The sequence below is a fragment of the Oryx dammah genome, unplaced genomic scaffold (genome assembly GCF_014754425.2).
Source record: "Oryx dammah isolate SB20612 unplaced genomic scaffold, SCBI_Odam_1.1 HiC_scaffold_2, whole genome shotgun sequence".
Classification (NCBI taxonomy): domain Eukaryota; kingdom Metazoa; phylum Chordata; class Mammalia; order Artiodactyla; family Bovidae; genus Oryx; species Oryx dammah.
The window spans coordinates 21,221,728-21,242,797 of record NW_024070186.1 but is presented as its reverse complement, the minus strand read 5'-3'; the positions used below and the strand labels follow the sequence as shown (position 1 = coordinate 21,242,797).

The 21,070-nt window shown below is 38.9% G+C and overlaps 1 protein-coding gene across 2 annotated transcripts in view; it reads right to left on the bottom strand.

The window, feature by feature from the left end:
- Window positions 1-21,070, bottom strand: part of TMEM108 (transmembrane protein 108) — a 438,465-nt gene that overhangs the window by 49,302 nt on the left and 368,093 nt on the right. The gene's annotated exons all lie outside the window — the stretch shown is intronic.

The following is a 21,070-nucleotide window of genomic DNA, read 5'->3' as shown; positions in this document are numbered from 1 at the left end:
CTTTTACATTTAACCATGTAGAGAATGTTGTGTGTCACTCAGCTCTCCTCTTCGAGACTGAGGCTGTCTTACCCCAGAAAGGAGTGTTGGTTGCTCACAGCAGAATCCCTCCCCTGGAATTTCCCTGGCCAAAGGAAGGCACAAAAAGCTGTGTGATTCCATTTGTATACAATAACACACATTTCATTTTATTTTTTAAGCTGAAGTATTTGATTGGTGATGGACAGGGAGGCCTGGCACGCTGCAATTCATGGGGTCGCAAAGAGTCGGACATGACTGAGTGACTGAACTGAACTGAACTGATAGTTGATTTACAGTATAACCACTGGTTTGTTTCCTGTGAATCTGTTTGTTTTGCATATACATTAATTTGTATTATTTTTTAGATTCCACATGTAAGTGATATCATATAGTATTTGTCTTTCTTTGTCTGACTTATTTCACTAAGCATAATATGCTCTAGGCCGATCCACTTTGCTGAAAATGGCAGAACTCCATTTTTTAATGACTGAGTAATGTTCCATTACGTGTGTGTTTATGTATGTGTGTGTATTTATGTATGTGTGTGTATATATATCTATCTCTCATATCTTTCTTATCCATTCATCTGTTGATGGACCTTTGGGTTGCTTCTATATCTTGTCTATTGTAAATAACACTGCTATGAACATTGGGGTGCATGTATCTTTTCAAATGAATGTTTTTGTTTTCTTTGGATATATACCCAGGAGTGGAATTGTTGGGCCATATGGCAGTTTTATTTATAGTGTTTTGAAGCCCTTCCATACATTTTTCCACTATGGCTGTACCAATTTACATTTCTACCAACAGCATACAAAGATTCTCTTTTTTTCACATCCTCTCCTTGTTTGTAATCTGTAGACTTTTTGATAATAGACATTCTCATAGGTGTGAGGTGCTATCTTGTTGTTTTGATTTACTTTTCTCAACAATTAGCAATGCTGAACATCTTTTCATGGATCTGTAGCCATCTGTTGGAGAAGGCAATGGCAACCCACTCCAGTACTCTTGCCTGGAAAATCCGATTGGCTGAGGAGCCTGGTAGGCTGCGGTCCATGGGGTCGCTAAGAGTCAGACACAACTGAGTGACTTCACTTTCACTTTCACTCATTGGAAAAGGAAATGGCAACCCACTCCAGTGTTCTTGCCTGGAGAATCCCAGGGATCGGGGAGACTGGTGGGCTGCCGTCTATGGGGTCACACAGAGTCAGACACGACTGAAGTGACTTAGCAGCAGCAGCAGCAGTAGCCATCTGTATGTCTTATTCAAAAAAATGTCTCTTCTGTCCATTTTTTGACTGGGTTTTTGTTCTTTTGATATTGAGTAGTAATGACTGTTTACATATTTTGGATATTAATTCCTTGTTGGCCATATCATTTTTTCCCATTCTGTACATTGTCTTTGTTTTGCTGACAGTTTCCTTTGCTGCGCAAATTCTTAAGTTTAATTAGGCTCCATTTATTTATTTTTGCTTTTATTTCTTTTGCCTTAAGACAGTCAAAAGTACTGCTATGATTTATGTCAATGAGTATTCTGCCTATGTTCTCTCATAGGAAGGAATTTAATGGTGTCAGGTCTCACAGTGAGGTCTTTAATCAATTTTGAGTTTATTTATTTTTTTAATATAAATTTATTTATTTTAATTGGAGGTTAATTACTTTACAGTATTGTATTGGTTTTGTCATACATCAACATGAATCCGCCACAGGTATACACGTGCTCCCCATCCTGAACCCCCCTCCCTCCTCCCTCCCCATACCATCCCTCTGGGTCATCCCAGTGCACCAGCCCCAAGCATCCAGTATCATGCATCGAGCCTGGACTGGTGATTCATTTCATATATGATATTATACATGTTTCAATGCCATTCTCCCAAATCATCCCACCCTCACCCTCTCCCACAGAGTCCAAAAGACTGTTCTATACATCTGTGTCTCTTTTGCTGTCTCGCATACAGGGTTATCGTTACCATCTTTATTTTTGTATATGGTATGAAAGTGAAAGAAAGTGAAGTCACTCAGTTGTGTCCAACTCTTTGCAACCCCATGGACTGTAGCTTACCAGGCTCCTCTGTCCATGGAATTTTCCAGGCAATAGTACTAGAGTGGATTGCCATTTCCTTCTCCAGCGGATCTTCCCAACCCAGGGATGGAAGGTCTCCCGCATTGTAGACAGATGCTTTACCGTCTGAGCCACCAGGTTCTAATCTCATTGCTTTACATTTAACTGTCCAGTTTTCCCAGTACTACTTGTTGAAAAGACTGTCTTTTCTTCATTGTATATTCTTGCCTCCACTGTTGTAGATTAATTGACCATATGTGTGTGGGGTTATTTCTGGGCTCTCTATTCCATTCCATTGGTCTATGTATTTGTGCCAGTACTATGCTATTTTGATTACTGTAGCCTTGTAGTATAGTCTGAGGTCTGGGTGGGTGATATCTCCCATTTTTTTTTTTTCTTACTTAAGACTGCTTTGTCAGCTTGGGGTCTTTTGTTGTTCCACATGAATTTTAGGATTATTTTCTAGTTCTGTGAAAAATGTCATGGGTAGTTTGGTAGGGATTGCATTGAACCTCTAGACTGCCTTGGGTAGTATGGTCATTTTAACAATATTAATTCTTCCAATCCAAGAGTATGGGGTATCTTTCCATTGCTTTTATCATCTTCAGTTTCCTTCAACAATGTTTTATAGTTTTCAGAGTACAGGTCTTTCACCTCCTTGGTTAAGTTTATTCCTAGGTATTTTATTCCTGTTGATGTGATTTTAAACAGGATTTTTTTTTAAAATCCCCTACTGATAGTTTATTATTAGTGTAGAGAAATGTAATGGATTTTTCTAATCTTGTACCCTGCTTTCTTGATGAATTCACTTATTCTAATAATTTTTGTGTGGAGACTTTAGGGTTTTCTATATAGAGTACCATGTCACCTGCAAACAATGACAGTTTTAATTCTTCCCTTCCATTTGGATGACTTTTATTTCTGTTTCTTGTATAACTACTGTGGCTAGGACTTCCAATACTATGTTAAATATAGGCAGCAAGAGTAGAGATCCTTATCTTGTTCTTGGATAAACCTAAGTAAAAGTAAAAGCTGTCAGCTTTTCCCCATTGAGTATGATGCTGGCTGCGGGTTTGTCATAAATGGTCTTCATTATGTTAAGATGTGTTCCCTCTATACCCACTTTGATAAGGGTTTTTTTTTTTTTATCATGAATGGATGAATTTTGTGAAATGCTTTTTCTGTGACTATTGAGATGATCATGTAATTTTTAATCCTTCCTTTTATTAATGTAGTATATCACATTGATTGATTTTCAAATGTTGAGACATCCTTGTGCCCCTGGAATAAATCCTACTTGGATCATGGTATATGATCCTTTTTATGTATTGCTGGATTTAGTTTGCTAATATTTTGTTGAGAATTTTTGCATTTATATTCATCATAGATAGTGGCCTACAACTGTATTTTCCTTGTAGTGTCTGTTTGGTTTTGGTAACAGGGAAATGGCGGCTTCATAGAATGAATTTGGAAGTGTCCTGTCTTCTCCAATATTTTAAAATAGTTTGAGCAAGATAGGTATTAGTTCTTCTTAGATGTTTGGTAAGATTCCCCTATGAAGTCACCTGATCCTGAACTTTTGTTTTCTGGAACCTTAAAAAAAAAAAATAACAAATTCAATTTCACTACTTGTGATTAGTCTGTTCAAATTATCTACTTCTTCTTGATTACATCTTGGCAGGCTGTATGTTTCTAAAAATCTGTCCATTTCTTCTAGGTTGTGCAATTTGTTGGCATACAACTGTTCATTTTTTTTAATGATTTTTTTTTGTATCTCTGTGGCATAAATTATTATTTCTCCTCTTTCATTTCTTATTTTAGCCCTCTCTCTTTTCTCTTTGGTGAGCCTGGCTAAAAGTTTACCAGTTTCATATTTTTTTTAAAACAAAACAAAACAAAACAAAACTCAGTTCTTGGTTTCCTTGATCTTTTATATATATTTTTATTTGTATTTTATTTATTTCCTCTCTGATCTTTATTTTTATATTTTGGCCAATTTTGAGCTTTGTTCATTTTCCTAATTCTTTTTTTAATATAAGTTTATTTATTTTAATTGGAGGTTAATTACTTCATTTTCCTAATTCTTTTAGGTGGTAGACCAGGTTGTTTGAGACTTCTCTTGTTTCCTAAGGAAGGCCTGTATTGCTATAAACTTCTCTCTTGGGACTCTTTTGCTGCATCCCATCGATTTTGAAGTGTTGTGTTTCCATTTTCACTTGCCTTAAATGGTTTTCTAATTCCCCTTTTGATTTCATCAACCCACTGGTTTTTCAAGCAGTATGTTTGATGTTTAGTTATCATATGTGTCATTTTCCCATTTTTCTTTCTGTAGTTGATTTCTAGTTTCATACCATTGTAGTTGGAAAAAATGCTTGATATAATTTCTATTCTTTTAAATTTGTTGAGACTTTTTTTGTGGCCTAGCTTGTAATCTCTTCTGGAGGACATTCCATGTGTACTTGAAAAGAATTTGTATTCTGCTGTTTTTGGATGGAATATCCTATGATCTGGTCTATTCTGTCTTAGAATACTGGTCTATTATGTTATTTAAGGTCATTAGTGCCTAATTGATTTTATTAAAGTCCCTTACTATTATAATATCACTGCTCATTTCTTCCTTTATGTATGTTAGTATTTGCTTTATATATTTAGGTGCTTCTGTTTTGGGTGCATATATGTTAGTGAGTGTAACATCCTCTTCTTGTGTTGATCCCATTATCATTATATAGTGTCCTTCTTTGTGTTTGTTATAGTCTTTGCTTTAAAGTCTACTTTGTCTGACATGAGTTTTGCTACCCTCATTTTCTTGTCATTTCTATTTGCATGGGGTACTGTTTCCCGTCCTCTCATTTTCAATCTGTGTGTGTGTTTAGCCCTGAAGTAAGTCTCTTATAGGGTGCATATTGAAAGGTCCTTTTTAAAAATCAAATCAGCCAACACTCATACTTTAAATGTGCAGTTCAGTTCAGTTCAGTTCAGTTCAGTCACTCAGTCGTGTCTGACTCTGCGACGCCATGAATCGCAGCACGCCAGGCCTCCCTGTCCATCACCATCACCCGGAGTTCACTCAGACTCGTGTTCATTGAGTCAGTGATGCCATCCAGCAATCTCATCCTCGGTCGTCCCTTTCTTTTCCTGCCCCCAATCCCTCCCAGCATCAAAGTCTTTTCCAATGAGTCAACTCTTCACATGAGGTGGCCAAAGTACTGGAGCTTCAGCTTTAGCATCCTTCCTTCCAAAGAAATCCCAGGGCTGATCTCCTTCACAATCGACTGGTTGGATCTCCTTGCACTCCAAGGGACTCTCAAGAGTCTTCTCCAACACCACAGTTCAAAAGCATCAATTCTTCGGCGCTCAGCCTTCTTCACACTCCAACTCTCACATCCATACGTGACTACTGGAAAAACCATAGCCTTGACTAGATGGACCTTAGTTGGCAAAGCAATGTCTCTGCTTTTGAATATGCTATCTAGGTTGGTCATAACTTTTCTTCCAAGGAGTAAGTGTCTTTTAATTTCATGGCTGCAATCACCATCTGCAGTGATTTTGGCGCCCCCCAAAATAAAGTCTGACACAGTTTCCACTGTTTCCCCATCTATTTACCATGGAGTAATGGGACCGGATGCCATGATCTTCGTTTTCTGAATGTTGAGCTTTAAGCCAACTTTTTCACTCTCCTCTTTTACTTTCATCAAGAGGCTTTTTAGTTCCTCTTCACTTTCTGCCATAAGGGTGGTGTCATCTGTGTATCTGAGGTTATTGATATTTCTCCCGGCAATCTTGATTCCAGCTTGTGCTTCTTCCAGTCCAGCGTTTCTCATGATGTACTCTGCATTGAAGTTAAATAAGCAGGGTGACAATATACAGCCTTGACGTACTCCTTTTCCTATTTGGAACCAGCAGTATACATCTGTAAATCATTACTCTAACCAAGATATAGAAACTCTCTATACCCTAACAAACTTGAAACTCCTTTTCAGCCAATATTCCCCTCTCAGAGCAACAATTTGTTCCAATTTCTACTACAGATCAGTTTTGTCTGTTTTTGAACCTCATATAAATAAAATAATTAGATATTAATTTTTTGTATGTTGACTTTATAACCATTAGTTAGTTCAGTGGCTCAGTTGTGTCTGACTCTTTGTGACCCCATGAACTGCAGCATGCCAGGCCTCCCTGTCCATCACCAACTCCCAGAGTCCACCCAAACCCATGTCCATCGAGTCAGTGATGCCATCCAACCATCTCATCCTCTGTCGTCCCCTTCTCCTCCTGCCCTCAATCTTTCCCAGCATCAGAGTCTTTTCCAATGAGTCAGCTCTTCGCATCAGGTGGCCAAAGTATTGGAGTTTCAGCTTCAACATCAGTCCTTCCAATGAACACACAGGACTGATCTCCTTTAGGATGGACTGGTTGGATCTCCTTGCAGTCCAAGGGACTCTCAAGAGTCTTCTCCAACACCACACTTCAAAAGCATCAATTCTTCAGTGCTCAGCTTTCTTTATAGTCCAACTCTCACATCCATACATGACTACTGGAAAAACCATAGCCTTGACTAGATGGACCGTTGTTGGCAAAGTAATGTCTCTGCTTTTGAATATGCTGTCTAGATTGGTCATAACTTTCCTTCCAAGGAGTAAGCATCTTTTAATTTCATGGCTGCAGTCACCATCTGCAGTGATTTTGGAGCCCAGAAAAATAGTCAGCCACTGTTTCCACTGTTTCCCCATCTATTTCCCATGAACTGATGGGACCAGATGCCATGATCTTAGTTTTCTGAATGCTGAGCTTTAAGCCAACTTTTTCACTCTCCTCTTTCACTTTCATCAAGAGGCTCTTTAGTTCTTCTTCACTTTCTGCCATAAGGGTGGTGTCATCTGCATATCTGAGGTTATTGATATTTCTCCCAGCAATCTTGATTCCAGCTTGTGCTTCTTCCAGCCCAGTGTTTGTCATGATGTACTCTGCATAGAAGTTAAATAAGCAGGGTGGCAGTATATAGCCTTGACGTAGTCCTTTTCCTATTTGGAACCAATCTGTTGTTCCAGGTTCAGTTCTAACTGTTGCTTCCTGACCTTCATACAGGTTTCTCAAGAGGCACGTCAGGTGGTCTGGTTTGCCCATGTCTTTCAGAATTTTCCACAGCTTATTGTGATCCACACAGTCAAAGGATTTGGCATAGTCAATAAAGCAGAAATAGATGTTTTTCTGGAATTCTCTTGCTTTTTCAATGATCCAGCAGATGTTGGCAATTTGATCTGACAGAATGTGGTCCACTGGAGAAGGGAATGGCAAACCACTTCAGTATTCTTGCTCTGAGAACTCCATGAACAGTAAGAAAAGGCAAAAAGATAGGGACACTGAAAGCTGTACTTCCCAGGTTGGTAGGTGCCCAGTATGCTACTGGAGATCAGTGGAGAAATAACTTCAGAATGAATGAAGAGATGGAGCCAAAGCAAAAACAACACCCAGTTGTGGATGGGACTCGTGATAGAAGCAAGGTTCAATGCTGTAGAGCAATATTGCATAGGAACCTGGAATTTTAGCTCTAGGAGTCAAGGCAAATTGGAAGTGGTCAAACAGGAGATGGCAAGAGTGAACATCGACATTCTAGGAATCAGCAAACTAAGATGGACTGGAATGGGAATTTAACTCAGATGACCATTATATCTACTACTGTGGATAGGAATCCCTTAGAAGAAATGAAGTAGCCATCACAGTCAACAAGAGTCCAAAAGGCAGTACTTAGATGCAATCTCAAAAATGACAGAATGATCTCTGTTCATTTTCATGGCAAACCATTCAATATCACGGTAATCCAAGCCTATGCCCCAACCAGGAACACTGAAGAAGCTCAAGTTGAACAGTTCTATAAAGACCTACAAGACCTTCTAGAACTAACACCCCCAAAAGATGTTCTTTCATTATAGGGGACTGGAATGCAAAAGTAGGAAATCTTTGACAAAGGAGGCAAGAATATACAATGGAGAAAAGACAGTCTCTTCAATAAGGGTTGTTGGGAAAACTGGACAGCTACGTGTAAAAGAATGAAACTAGAACATTCTCTAAAACCAAAAACAAACTTAAAATGAATTAAAGACCTAAATATAAGACCAGATACTTTAAAACTCCTAGAGGAAAACACAGGCAGAACTCAGACATAAATCACAACAGTATCATTTTTGGATCTATCTCCTAGAGTCATGAAAGAAAAAACAACCACAAAAGAACAAATTGGACCTAGTTAAACTTAAAAGCTTTTATGCAGTGAAGGAAAGAAACCATCAGCAAAACAGAAGGATAACCTACAGAATGAGATAAAATATTTGCAGATAATGTGACTGATAAGGGATTAATTTCCAAAATAAACAGACCAATATAAAAAAATTAAAAAAAGAACAACCCAAACAGCAGGCTTATGAAAATATATAAACATCATATTTATTAGAGAAATGCAAATCAAAAATGCAATTATTAAAGAAATGCAAATTATTAGAGAAATGCAAATCAAAACTTTAAAGCGTACTTAACATTGATCAGAATGAAAGTGAAAGTATAAGTCACTCAGAATGTGACTCTTTGCCACCTCATGGACTGTAGCCTGCCAGGTTCTTCTGTCCGTGGAATTTTCCAGACAAGAATACTGGAGTAGGTAGCTATTCCCTTCTCCAGGGATCTTCCTGACCCAGGGACTGAACCCAGGTCTCCCACATTGCAGGCAGATTCTTTATCATCTGAGCCACCAGGGCAGTCAGAATGGTCATCATCAAAAAAATCTACAAATAAATGCTGGGGAGTGTGTGGAGAAAAGGGAATCCTCCTACACTATTTCAGTGTGTATGTGCTAAGTCATTTCCGTCGTGTCCAACTCTGTGTGGCCCTATGGACTGTAGTCTGTAGGCTCCTCTGTCCATGGAATTTTCCAGGCAAGAATACTGTAGTGGTTTGCCATGCCCTCCTCCAGGGGATGTTCCCCACCCAGCGATCGAACCCACATCTCCTGCCTTTCTTGCATTGACAGGCAGGTTCTTTACCATTAGCACCATCTGGGAAGCCCATACTATTTACACTGGGATGTAAATTGGTGCTACTACTGTGGAGAACAGTATGAAGGTTCTTCAAAAAAACTAAAAATAGACTTGCCACATGATCCAACACTCTCACTCCTGGGCACATATCTGGAAAAACTCTAATCAGAAAAGATATATACACTCCAGTGTCATAGCAGTACTTATTTACAATAGCCAGGACATGGAAGCAACCTAAATGTCCATCAACATATGAATGGATAAAGAAGATGTGGTACACATGTACAATGGAATACTACTCAATGGATTAAATAATGCCATTTGCAGCAACGTTGTTGGAACTACAGATGAGCATACTAAGTGAAGTAAGACAAACACAGAAAGACAAATGTCATATAATGTCATTTATATGTAGAATCTTAAAAAAATAATACAAGTCAAACTACCGCACAATAGCACTCATCTCTCATGCTAGTAAAGTAATGTTCAAAATTCTCCAAGCCAGGCTTCAACAATACGTGAACCGTGAAATTCCAGATGTTCAAGCTGGTTTTAGAAAAGGCAGAGGAACCAGAGATCAAATCGCCAACATCTGCTGGATCATGGAAAAAGCAAGAGAGTTCCAGAAAACACCTATTTCTGCTTTATTAACTATGCTAAAGCCTTTGACTGTGTGGAGCACAAAAAACTGTGGAAAATCCTGAAAGAGATGGGAATACCAGACCACCTGACCTGCCTCTTGAAAAAACCTGTATACAGGTCAGGAAGCAACAGTTAGAACTGGACATAGAACAACAGACTGGTTTCAAAGAAGAAAAGGAGTACGTCAAGGCTGTATATTGTCACCGTGCTTATTTAACTTCTATGCAGAGTACATCATGACAAACACTGGGCTGGAAGAAGCACAAGCTGGAATCAAGTTTGCTGGGAGAAATATCAATAACCTCAGATATGCAGAGGACACCACCCTTATGGCAGAAAGTGAGGAAGAACTAAAGAGCCTCTTGATGAAACCAGCCATTAAAAAGAATACATTTGAATCAGTTCTGATGAGATGGATGAAAATGGAGCCGATTATACAGAGTGAAGTGAGCCAGAAAGAAAAACACCAATACAGTATACTAACACATACATATGGAATTTAGGAAGATGGCAATGATGACCCTGTATGCAGGACAGCAAAAAAGACACAGATGTGTATAGCGGACTTTTGGACTCAGAGGGAGAGGGAGAGGGTGTGATGATTTGGAAGAATGGCATTGAAACATGTATAATATCATGTAAGAATCGAAATGCCAGTCTATGTCTGATGCAGGATATGACATGCTTGGGGCTGACGCGCGGGGATGACCCAGAGAGATGTTGTGGGGAGGGGGGTGGGAGAGGGGTTCATGTTTGGGAACGCATGTACACCTGTGGTGGATTCATGTCAATCTATGCCAAAACCAATACAGAATTGTAAAGTAAAAATTAAAAATAAATAAATAAATAAATTAAAAAAAAAAAAAAGAAATTGAAAGAGGAGAGTCAAAATGTTGGCTTAAAGCTCAACATTCAGAAAACTAAGATCATGGCATCTGCTCGCATCACTTCATGGCAAATAGATGGGGAAACAGTGGAAACAGTGGCTGACTTTATTTTTTGGGGCTCCAAAATCACTGCAGATGGTGATTACAGCCATGAAATTAAAAGACGCTTACTCCTTGGAAGGAAAGTTATGGCCAACCTAGACAGCATATTCAAAAGCAGAGACATTACTTTGCCAACAAAGGTCCATTTAGTCAAGGCTATGGTTTTTCCAGTGGTCATGTATGGATGTGAGAGTTGGACTGTGAAGAAAGCTGAGCACTGAAGAATTGATGTTTTGAAGTGTGGTGTTGGAGAAGACTCTTGAGAGTCCCTTGGACTGCAAGGAGATCTAATCAGCCCATCCTAAAGGAGATCAGTCCTGGGTATTCATTGGAAGGAATGATGCTGAAGCTGAAACTCCAATACTTTGGCCATCTCATGTGAAGAGTTGACTCATTGGAAAAGACTGTGACACTGGGAGGGACTAGCGGCAGGAGGAGAAGGGGACGACAGAGGATGAGATGGCTGGATGGCATCATCAACTTGATGGACAGGAGTTTGGGTGAACTCCGGGCGATGGTGATGGACAGGGAGGCCTGGCGTGCTGCGATTCGTGGGGTCTCAAAGAGTTGGACACGACTGAGCGACTGAACTGAACTGATTGAGTATTATAAGATACTCAATTTCTTGTATAACCTATACTGGAAAAGAATCTGAAAAACAATAAGTAGATTGATAGATATAGACACTGAATCACTTTGCTGTACCCCTAAATGTGTACACCTGAAACTAACACAACACTTTAAATTATATATGCTTTAATAAAAAGTTGTTTGTTTGAGGGGGGAAAAGACATGAACATGAACTGAGGTTGAATAAATGTATGGAGAAAATTAAGTAGGGTCAGAGGATGAAGGGTGTGATGTGGGACAGTCAGGAAGAGCCTCCATTGAGTGGAGAGGCCCTGAGGGATAATTTTTGGAAGAGCAACATGGAAGTCAGTGTGGCCGAACCAGAGTGGGGGTGGGGCAGGGAATAAATGAAGTCAGAGCAAAGGTCATTGGCATTGTTAATACTTGGGCTTTTGCTCTAAGTGAACTGGAAATCCTAGAGAGTTTTGAGCATAGAAATAACACGTAATAACTATTACATGTTTATCATGTAATAACTATTACATGTTTAACATCATTTTCTCTGAACAGTATTTCTGCACCCCCCCCCACCCTTTTTAAGCCATCTGGGAAATTCCATTATGTCTCAGTCCACTCCAGACTCTGATTTAATGCTCTTTTAATGCACCCAGGCAGAGTTAGGTCTGAGGACATCAATCCCAAATCCATTTCCCCTGGGCCAGCAGCCTCATTTCTTCATAGCCCACATTTTACTCTAGCTGTTGCTACAGAAATTAGGCACATAGAGAAGTAAGCAGACAGCACCTGCACTCCACATTTTTTCCCATTCTAACCCCACCTTCCCTGCCACAGCCACATGAGAAGATTATGAGCAGCATACAGCCCTCCTGTTACACGCACACTCCTGCCATGTGAGCAGGATAACATCCCAAGAGGCAGGCATCTTTTGACTAATGAGGGACGGAACCAGATTTTCCCCCCTCCTGTCCCCTGCAGGAACATAAGATCCTACTTTGCTCCTCCAAGGATCCTTAGTGAGACTGCATCCCAACTGTCCACAGTGGTGATCAGCTCAGTAACATATGTTCTTTCTCCCTTCCACTTTTTCACTCTTTCCAGTCGCCTACACAAGTTCCCTGAAACCACTCCAAAATTTAAGCCATATGTCAGCTTACTGTGGGGAGAAAAAAACAGGGTTAAAACATCCCTCTCCTTTCACCTTACTCTGCTCCTGCTTCTTTCAAAAAATTTCATGTCAGCTTCAGCCTCAAGGAACAGAAGACGAACACCAATAACCCCTTCTCTAGCAGCACCATACCCCACCCACTCCTGCTGGACAGACCCAGCCACTGTCCTGGCTCATCTCAGACGCACAACTTTTCTCTGGCTACTTTCCTACATCCATAATAATTTTTTCCTTTCAACCATTTTTTCAAAGATCAGTTCAAATCTCAGTGATTTTCCTAACAGCTTGTTTCTCTAAATTTCCTAAGTGGAAGTTGTTCTGCTTGTGAGATCTCATCTGCTGTCTTATAATAACTATTTCTGTGTGCTAAGTGTCCTTTCAACTTGATTATGGGATCCTTCAGGGAAGAAACACCATCTTACATTTCAATCATGGAATTATAAGACTTCATGGTTGGGAAGAATCTCAAAACTCATTCATAGAGGACCAGGATTACGATGCCATATCTGATTCTAACTTCATGACTTTCAGAGACTCACTTCATTTCTTTGGACCTGCAGAATGAGGATGAGCTCCAAGCCACTTCAAAAGTCAACCATTTCATGATTTCGTGAAAAGACAAATAGTCATTTTCACAAAGAAGGAACCAACAAACAGCCCAAAGAGAGGAAATGACTCGCTCAGGTTCACAGACTCAATGTCAAAAATATAATTAGAAGTTCAATTTCTTGATCTCTAGCCTGCTGGGAGCTATTTTGGAAAGGCCCTTTGACTCTCCTACAACACCACTATGAACCTCAAGAAAATGCTCAATGAAAACATACAGATTGACTTACTAAGAAACTAAACTCTCCAGAAAGATGCAACTGACCACAATCTTTGAATATTCTTAAAAACTTATTACTTATCACAGAATTGTACACTACTTCTCCATTTCAATTTCTAGGCACTGACTCCTTTTATGCCATGCCAAAGGTTAGCTTTCATTTCTCTCTGTTAATAAAGTCTTATTCTTAACTTTGGAACTGTCTGACAAGCTCTGCTGTCCCTGACATGTTTTTGATTTTCCACTTGCTCTTATCTTTTTCACAAAGACAAGTTATAGCAGAGGCATATTAATCTCTTTAGACTTCTGTTTCCTTACCTGTAACCAAAAGTTGTGGAAATGAATGTTCTCTAAAGGTTTTTCTGACTCTAATATTATTTGAGAAGATCTGACTTATCTCAGTCTATAGCAGAAGAAAGTAAAATGTGGAGACTGTGACCAAATCTCTTGTAATAATTAAACAAATAGTTAAAACTGCTAATTTCTGTTTTGTCCTTCAGTTCAGTTCAGTTCAGTCGCTCAGTCGTGTCCGACTCTTTGCGATCCCATGAATCGCCACACGCCAGGCCTCCCTGTCTATCACCAACTCCTGGAGTTCACTCAAACTCACATCCACCGAGTTGGTGATGCCATCCAGCCATCTCATCCTCTGTCGTCCCCTTCTCCTCCTGCCCTCAATCCCTCCCAGCATCAGAGTCTTTTCCAATGAGTCAACTCTTCTCATGAGGTGGCCAAAGTACTGGAGTTTCAGCTTCAGCATTTTGTCCTTAAGCAGTTATATTTTTAAGTGACATTTTAAGCATAATTGATACACAGTGTCTTTGGCACAAGAACTAGTTAGAAAACTCAGTAAAATAATGAAGAAAATTTGTCATTTTTTGCTGATAGTTCTTTGGAAGATCATTTAAATGAGTACAATTGTTTAGAAACAGAAATGTATGAGGCCCATTCAGCTTGATAAATTCCTGTTTTGAGTGGAATTGGTGGAAAGGTGAGGGAGAGATTCAATTTTTTTGTGTTTGGCATGGATAATTAGAGATAATTATTGAAGGACAATAAAAGTTTGTATACTTTAAAAACAAAGAAACAAGTCAGCAGCCATCAAAAAAATAGAATAGAAATCATAAAAGAAACTGAGAAAAATAAGACCTAAATTTATATGAATAAATGTAACCAAAGTCTCTTATTAGGTGACAGAGATGTTCACCTAAAATAGAATATAGCTGATATTCTCCATTAACCTAAAACACGACACAAAATATTGGTAAATACAAGGATAGAAGAAAATCAGCAAAACTCAAGTAGAAATATATTTTTTTCAAAGCTCAATTCAGACAAATTCATAACCTTGAAAGTTTTCATCATTAAATGAGGAAGAATGAAGATAAATTATCTGTGAATTCAGCTAAATTTTTTTCTAAAACAACAAAATATAATTAAAGCAAAAAGAGGAAAATAAAAAAGTAAGTAAAACTGTAAATTAGAAAAACAGTCATAGATATATTCAAATGTTAATTTCTTGAAAAAATAAAATATATGCCTTTGACCGGCTTCCCAGGTGATGCCAGTGGTAAAGAACCTGCCTGCCAATGCAGGAGACATAAGAGACACAGGTTCGATTCCTGGATCAGGAAGATCCCTTGGAGGAGGGCATGGCAACCCACTCCAGTATTCTTGCCTGGAGAATCCCATGGACAGAGGAGGCTGGTGGGCTACAGTCCATAGAGTTGTAAGGAGTCAGACACAGCTGAAGCAACTTAGCACACACACATGCCTTTGACAAGTATATTAAAACAGTAAAAATTTTGTATGAGAAAAATATGTAATAGATGAGGAAATTTTTAAACATGGCTACACTTTGTACTATATGTTTAGTGTGAAAATTTTAACAAAATTTACAAGTTTCTAGAAAAATACAGGAATCAAAATTATATAGCAAAGCAGGTAGAACTGTAAGCATAGGAAGTATTTTTAAACTGTCAAATTTTTAAGTTTTTAAGGTGTGAAAGAATTATCTCCAAAAAAGGCTTTTTACTGTTTTATAAATAGTAAAAAAAAAAAGTTTAATGAATATCTTACATGCTGTATGAAGTTGCCCAGATCACAGAAAACACCTAAAGACTCTCCTTTTTATTACACAGCTCATGAAACCCAGTTACCAGAACCTAACCTGTTACCTTAAAACCACCATCTCAAACTTATAGACCAATATTAATCATAAATACAGATATAACAATCTGAAACAAAGTTCTATCAAGATCAAATGAAGGTTATTCAAAGAATGCACAGATGAATTGCTCTTAGTATCTATTAATACAGACCATGAGGTCTTAAGGAGAATAGTTGAATGACAAGCTCAATAGATTACATAAAAAATATTTGACATTTAATATCTACTCCTTAAAAAAAAAACACCTCATACTTAGATTCAGAAGCATATTTCCTTAACCTAATAGCTATTATTACATATAGTCATTTCCATTAAAACCAGGATTAACAAAGATCCCCACTAACATCATGTTAGATTTAGTTAACCTTACTCTGGACATTCAAATGAATACAATACAATACAATAAAAGTAAGAATAATAAATGTATAAAAATAATACAAAATTATTATTCATAGAAATATTATTGTTTTCTTGAAAAACTGTTAGAGCAAATAAGAGATATTCATAAAGGGTATGAACTGGACACGGAACAACAGACTGGTTCCAAATAGGAAAAGGAGTACGTCAAGGCTGTATATTGTCACCCTGCTTATTTAACTTATATGCAGAGTACATCATGAGAAACACCGGGCTGGAGGAAGCACAAGCTGGAATCAAGATTGCCAGGAGAAATATCAATAATCTCAGATACGCAGATGACACCACCCTTATGGCAGAAAGTGAGGAAGAACTAAAGAGCCTCTTGATGAAAGTGAAAGAGGAGAGTGAAAAAGTTGGCTTAAAGCTCAACATTCAGAAAACAAAGATCATGGCATCTGGTGCCATCACTTCATGGGAAATAGAGGGGGAAACAGTGGGAACAGTGGCTGACTTTATTTTCTGGGGCTCCAAAATCACTGCAGATGGTGATTGTAGCCATGAAATTAAAAGATGCTTACTCCTTGGAAGGAAAGTTATGACCAACCTAGACAGCATATTCAAAAGCAGAGACATTACTTTGCCAACAAAGGTCTGTCTAGTCAAGGCTATGGTTTTTCCAGTGGTTATGTATGGATGTGAGAGTTAGACTATAAAGAAAGCTGAGCGCCGAAGAATTGATGCTTTTGAACTCTGGTGTTGGAGAAGACTCTTGAGAGTCCTTTGGAGTGCAAGGAGATCCAACCAGTCCATCCTAAAGGAGATCAGTCCTGGGTGTTCATTGGAAGGACTGATGTTGAAGCTGAAACTCCAATAATTTGGCCACCTGATGTGAAGAGCTGACTCAATGGAAAAGACCCTGATGCTGGGAAAGATTGAGGGCAGGAGGAGAAGGGGACGACAGAGGATGAGATGGTTGGATGGCATCACTGACTCGATGGACATGGGTTTGGGTGGACTCCGGGAGTTGGTGATGGACAGGGAGGCCTGGTGTGTTGTGGTTCATGGAGTCTCAAAGAGTCAGACACGACTGACTGACTGAACTGAACTGAACTCTTCATAGATTAATTGACTGTAAGTGCTCGGGTTTATTTCTGGGTTCTCTGTCCTGTTCTACTGATCTATGTGTCTGTTTTTGTGCCAGTGCCAGAGTCTGAAATCAGAGAGCCTGACCTCTCTATTTCTGCTCTTCTTTTTCAAGATTGCTTTAGCTATTCAGGGTCTTTTGTGTGTCCATACAAAGTTAAAATTTTTTTGCTCTAGTTCTGTGAAAAATGCCATTGATATTTTGATAGGGATTGCACTGAATCTGTAGATTGCCTTGGGTAGGATGGTCATTTTAACAATATTGATTCTTCCAGTCCAAGAATATGGTGTATTTTTTCAACTGTTTGTGTCATCTTCAATATCTTTCATTGTCTTATAGTTTGTGGAATACATGTCTTTTGCCTCCTTAAGTAGATTTATTCCTAGGCATTTTATTCTTTTGGATGTGATGGTAAATGGCATTGGTTCCTTAATTTCTTTTTCTGATCGTTGTTAGTATATGGAAATACAACAAATTTCTGTATAATTTTGTTTCCTGCAACTTTACCAAACTCACTGATGAGCTCTAGTAGATTTCTGGTAGCATCTTTAGGTTTCCCTATGTATATAGTACTATGTCATCTGCAAATGGTGACAATTTTAGTTCTTCCTTTTCACTTTGGATTCCTTTTATTTCTTTTTCTTCTCTGACTGTTGTGGCTAAAACTTCTAAGACTCTTATTGAATAAAAGCGAGGAAAGTGGACATCCCTGTCTTGTTCCTGATCTTAGAGGAAATACTTTAAGCTTTTCACCGCTGAGCATGATGTTAGCTGTAGGTTTGTCATATATAGCCTTTATTATGTTGAGATATGTTCCCTCTTGGCCCACATTTGGTGTCTTTTTAAAATAATTTATTTCCTGGAACCAACAGATTTGCTCAACTCAGAGCTGCCACAAACCTTAAATTTGTAAAAAATTAAATATTAAAAAAAAGAAAAAAAGAAAAATATGTGAAGCACAATAAAATGAGGTATACTTATAAATAAACAGGCATACTACAACTCCATTAGAAATTTATGCTAATTAAATTTCATGAAGTAGTTTAAAAGGCTATTTGAGTTTTGAACCAATTGTTGATTTTTCTCCATAAATGCAATACTAAAAATAAAATAAATTTACTTTAGTATGCGCCACTGGAATGTAAGTACCACCAACATAACATATGTATTTTGATTTGTTCATTGGCATGTTTCCAACATCTAGAACAGTTCCTGTAAATAGCAAGTACTTGATAAATTGAAGAAAAAATGAGTGACAGACTGACTGAATGAAGATGCATGTGTCTTGCTGAGACTGAGTTTGTTTAAAGAAAGATAGGAGGGGTCTACCATTTGTTAAAAGGTCCTAAGTCAAATCAAAAACACTGATCGATTATGTTCTACCTAGATGGTGATGGACCTTGCTTGTGATGTAGAAAGATGGGAGATTTTTGGACCTGGAAAGACCAGTGTGTAAACAGTGTCACTAGCAGTTGTGTGTTACTGCTGTGGACTCTTGGGTTAAAAGGAGGCATTTTGGAATATGTTGCAACAACTATATAACCTTCTGCCCCTATATCACCTGGTGTGCCCTCATATCCTGTGACTTCAGATGATATTTTGTCCTCTTGGCTAATTAAATCAGGTAAATCAAATCCCTTATGATTATACAGTGGAAGTGAGAAATAGATTTAAGGGACTAGATCTGATAGATAGAGTGCCTGATGAACCATGGATGGAGGTTCATGACATTGTACAGGAGGCAGGGATCAAGACCATCCCCATGGAAAAGAAATGCAAAAAAGCAAAATGGCTGTCTGGGGAGGCTTTACAATTAGCTGTGAAAAGAAGAGAAGTGAAAAGCGAAGGAGAAAAGGAAAGATAAAGGCATCTGAATCCAGAGTTCCAAAGAATAGCAAGGAGAGATAAGAAAGCCTTCTTCAGTGATCAATGCAAAGGAATAGAGGAAAAGAACAGAATGGGAAAGACTAGAGATCTCTTCAAGAAAATTAGAGATACCAAGGGAACATTTCATGCAAAGATGGGCTCGATAAAGGACAGAAATGGTCTGGACCTAACAGAAGCAGAAGATATTAAGAAGAGGTGGCAAGAATACACGGAAGAACTGTACAAAAAAGATCTTTATGACCAAGATAATCATGATAGTGTGATCACTCACCTAGGGCCAGACATCTTGGAATGTGAAGTCAAGTGGGCCTTAGAAAGCATCACTACAAACAAAGCTAGTGGAGGTGATGAATTCCAGTTGAGCTGTTTCAAATCCTGAAAGATGATGCTGTGAAAGTGCTGCACTCAATATGCCAGCAAATTTGGAAAACTCAGCAGTGGCCACAGGACTGTAAAAGTCAGTTTTCATTCCAGTCCCAAAGAAAGGCAATGCCAAAGAATGCTCAGACAACTGCACAATTGCACTCATCTCACATGCTAGTAAAGTAATGCTCAAAATTCTCCAAGCCAGGCTTCAGCAATATGTGAACTGTGAACTTCCTGATGTTCAAGCTGGTTTTAGAAAAGGCAGAGGAACCAGAGATCAAATTGCCAACATCTGCTGGATCATGGAAAAAGCAAGAGAGTTCCAGAAAAACATCTATTTCTGCTTTATTAACTATGCTAAAGCCTTTGACTGTGTGGATCACAATAAACTGTGCGAAATTCTGAAAGAGATGGGAATACCAGACCACCTGACCTGCCTCTTGAGAAACCTGTGTGCAGGTCAGGAAGTGATAGTTAGAACTGGACATGGAACAACAGACTGGTTTCAAATAGGAAAAGGAGTATGTCAAGGCTGTATATTGTCACCCTGCTTATTTAACTTATATGCAGAGTACATCATGAGAAATGTTGGGCTGGAAGAAGCACAAGCTGGAATCAAGATTGCTGGGAGAAATATCAATAACCTCAGATATGCAGATGACACCAGCCTTATGGCAGAAAGTGAAGAAGAACTAAAGAGCCTCTTGATGAAAGTGAAAGAGGAGAGTGGAAAAGTTGGCTTAAAGCTCAACATTCAGAAAATGAAGATCATGGCATCCGGTCCTATCACTTCATGGCAAATAGATGGGGAAACAGTGTCAGACTTTATTTTTTGGGGCTCCAAAATCACTGCAGATGGTGATAGCAGCCATGAAATTAAAAGACGGTTACTCCTTGGAAGGAAAGTTATGACCAACCTAGATAGCGTATTCAAAAGCAGAGACATTACTTTGCCAACAAAGGTCTATCTAGTCAAGGCTATGGTTTTTCCAGTGGTCATGTATGGATGTGAGAGTTGGACTGTGAAGAAAGCTGAGCACCGAAGAACTGATGCTTTTGAAGTGTGGTGTTGGAGAAGACTCTTGAGAGTCCCTTGGACTGCAAGGAGATCCAACCAGTCCATTATAAAGGAGATTAGTCCTGGCTGAAACTCCACTAATTTGGCCACCTCGTGCAAAGAGTTGACTCATGAAAAAGAGTCATGCTGGGAGGGATTGGGAGCAGGAGGAGAAGGGGACAATAGAGGATGAGATAGCTGGATGGCATGACCGACTCGATGGACGTGAGTCTGAGTGAACTCTGGGAGTTGGTGATGGACATGGAGGCCTGGCGTGTTGAAATTCATGGTGTTGCAAAGAGTTGGATATGACTGAGTGACTGAACTGAACTGAACTGACTTAAGCTAAACTTAGAGAAAGTCTAGGTAAGTGTGTGTGTGGTGTGTATTTACATGCTTAAATGTGCACAAGCAAATGCTCTTTTAACCAATATGCAACTCAAAAAATCTGGTAAAGATATGTTGTTGAACCTTAAGGTTCAGTTCAGTTCAGTTCAATTCAGTCTCAGGAAACCGTGTTCCAGAGCATCTACCCCCCAAACCAGAGTACTTTATGGGAGGCTCTCCTCCATAACCATTTCTCTCGAAGAAGGAGTTAACTTGCAGCTCCAAGTTAATAAAAATTCCTGGGCGTGACAAGAGTGTTTCAACTTATGAACTCTGGAAGTTCTCTGGCCTGCCTAATCAGGTTCGTCTGGCCGCACGTGATTGTTTACAGCCTCCCAACTTTGAGAGGCATGGGATGTTTTAAAACTTTCTAAA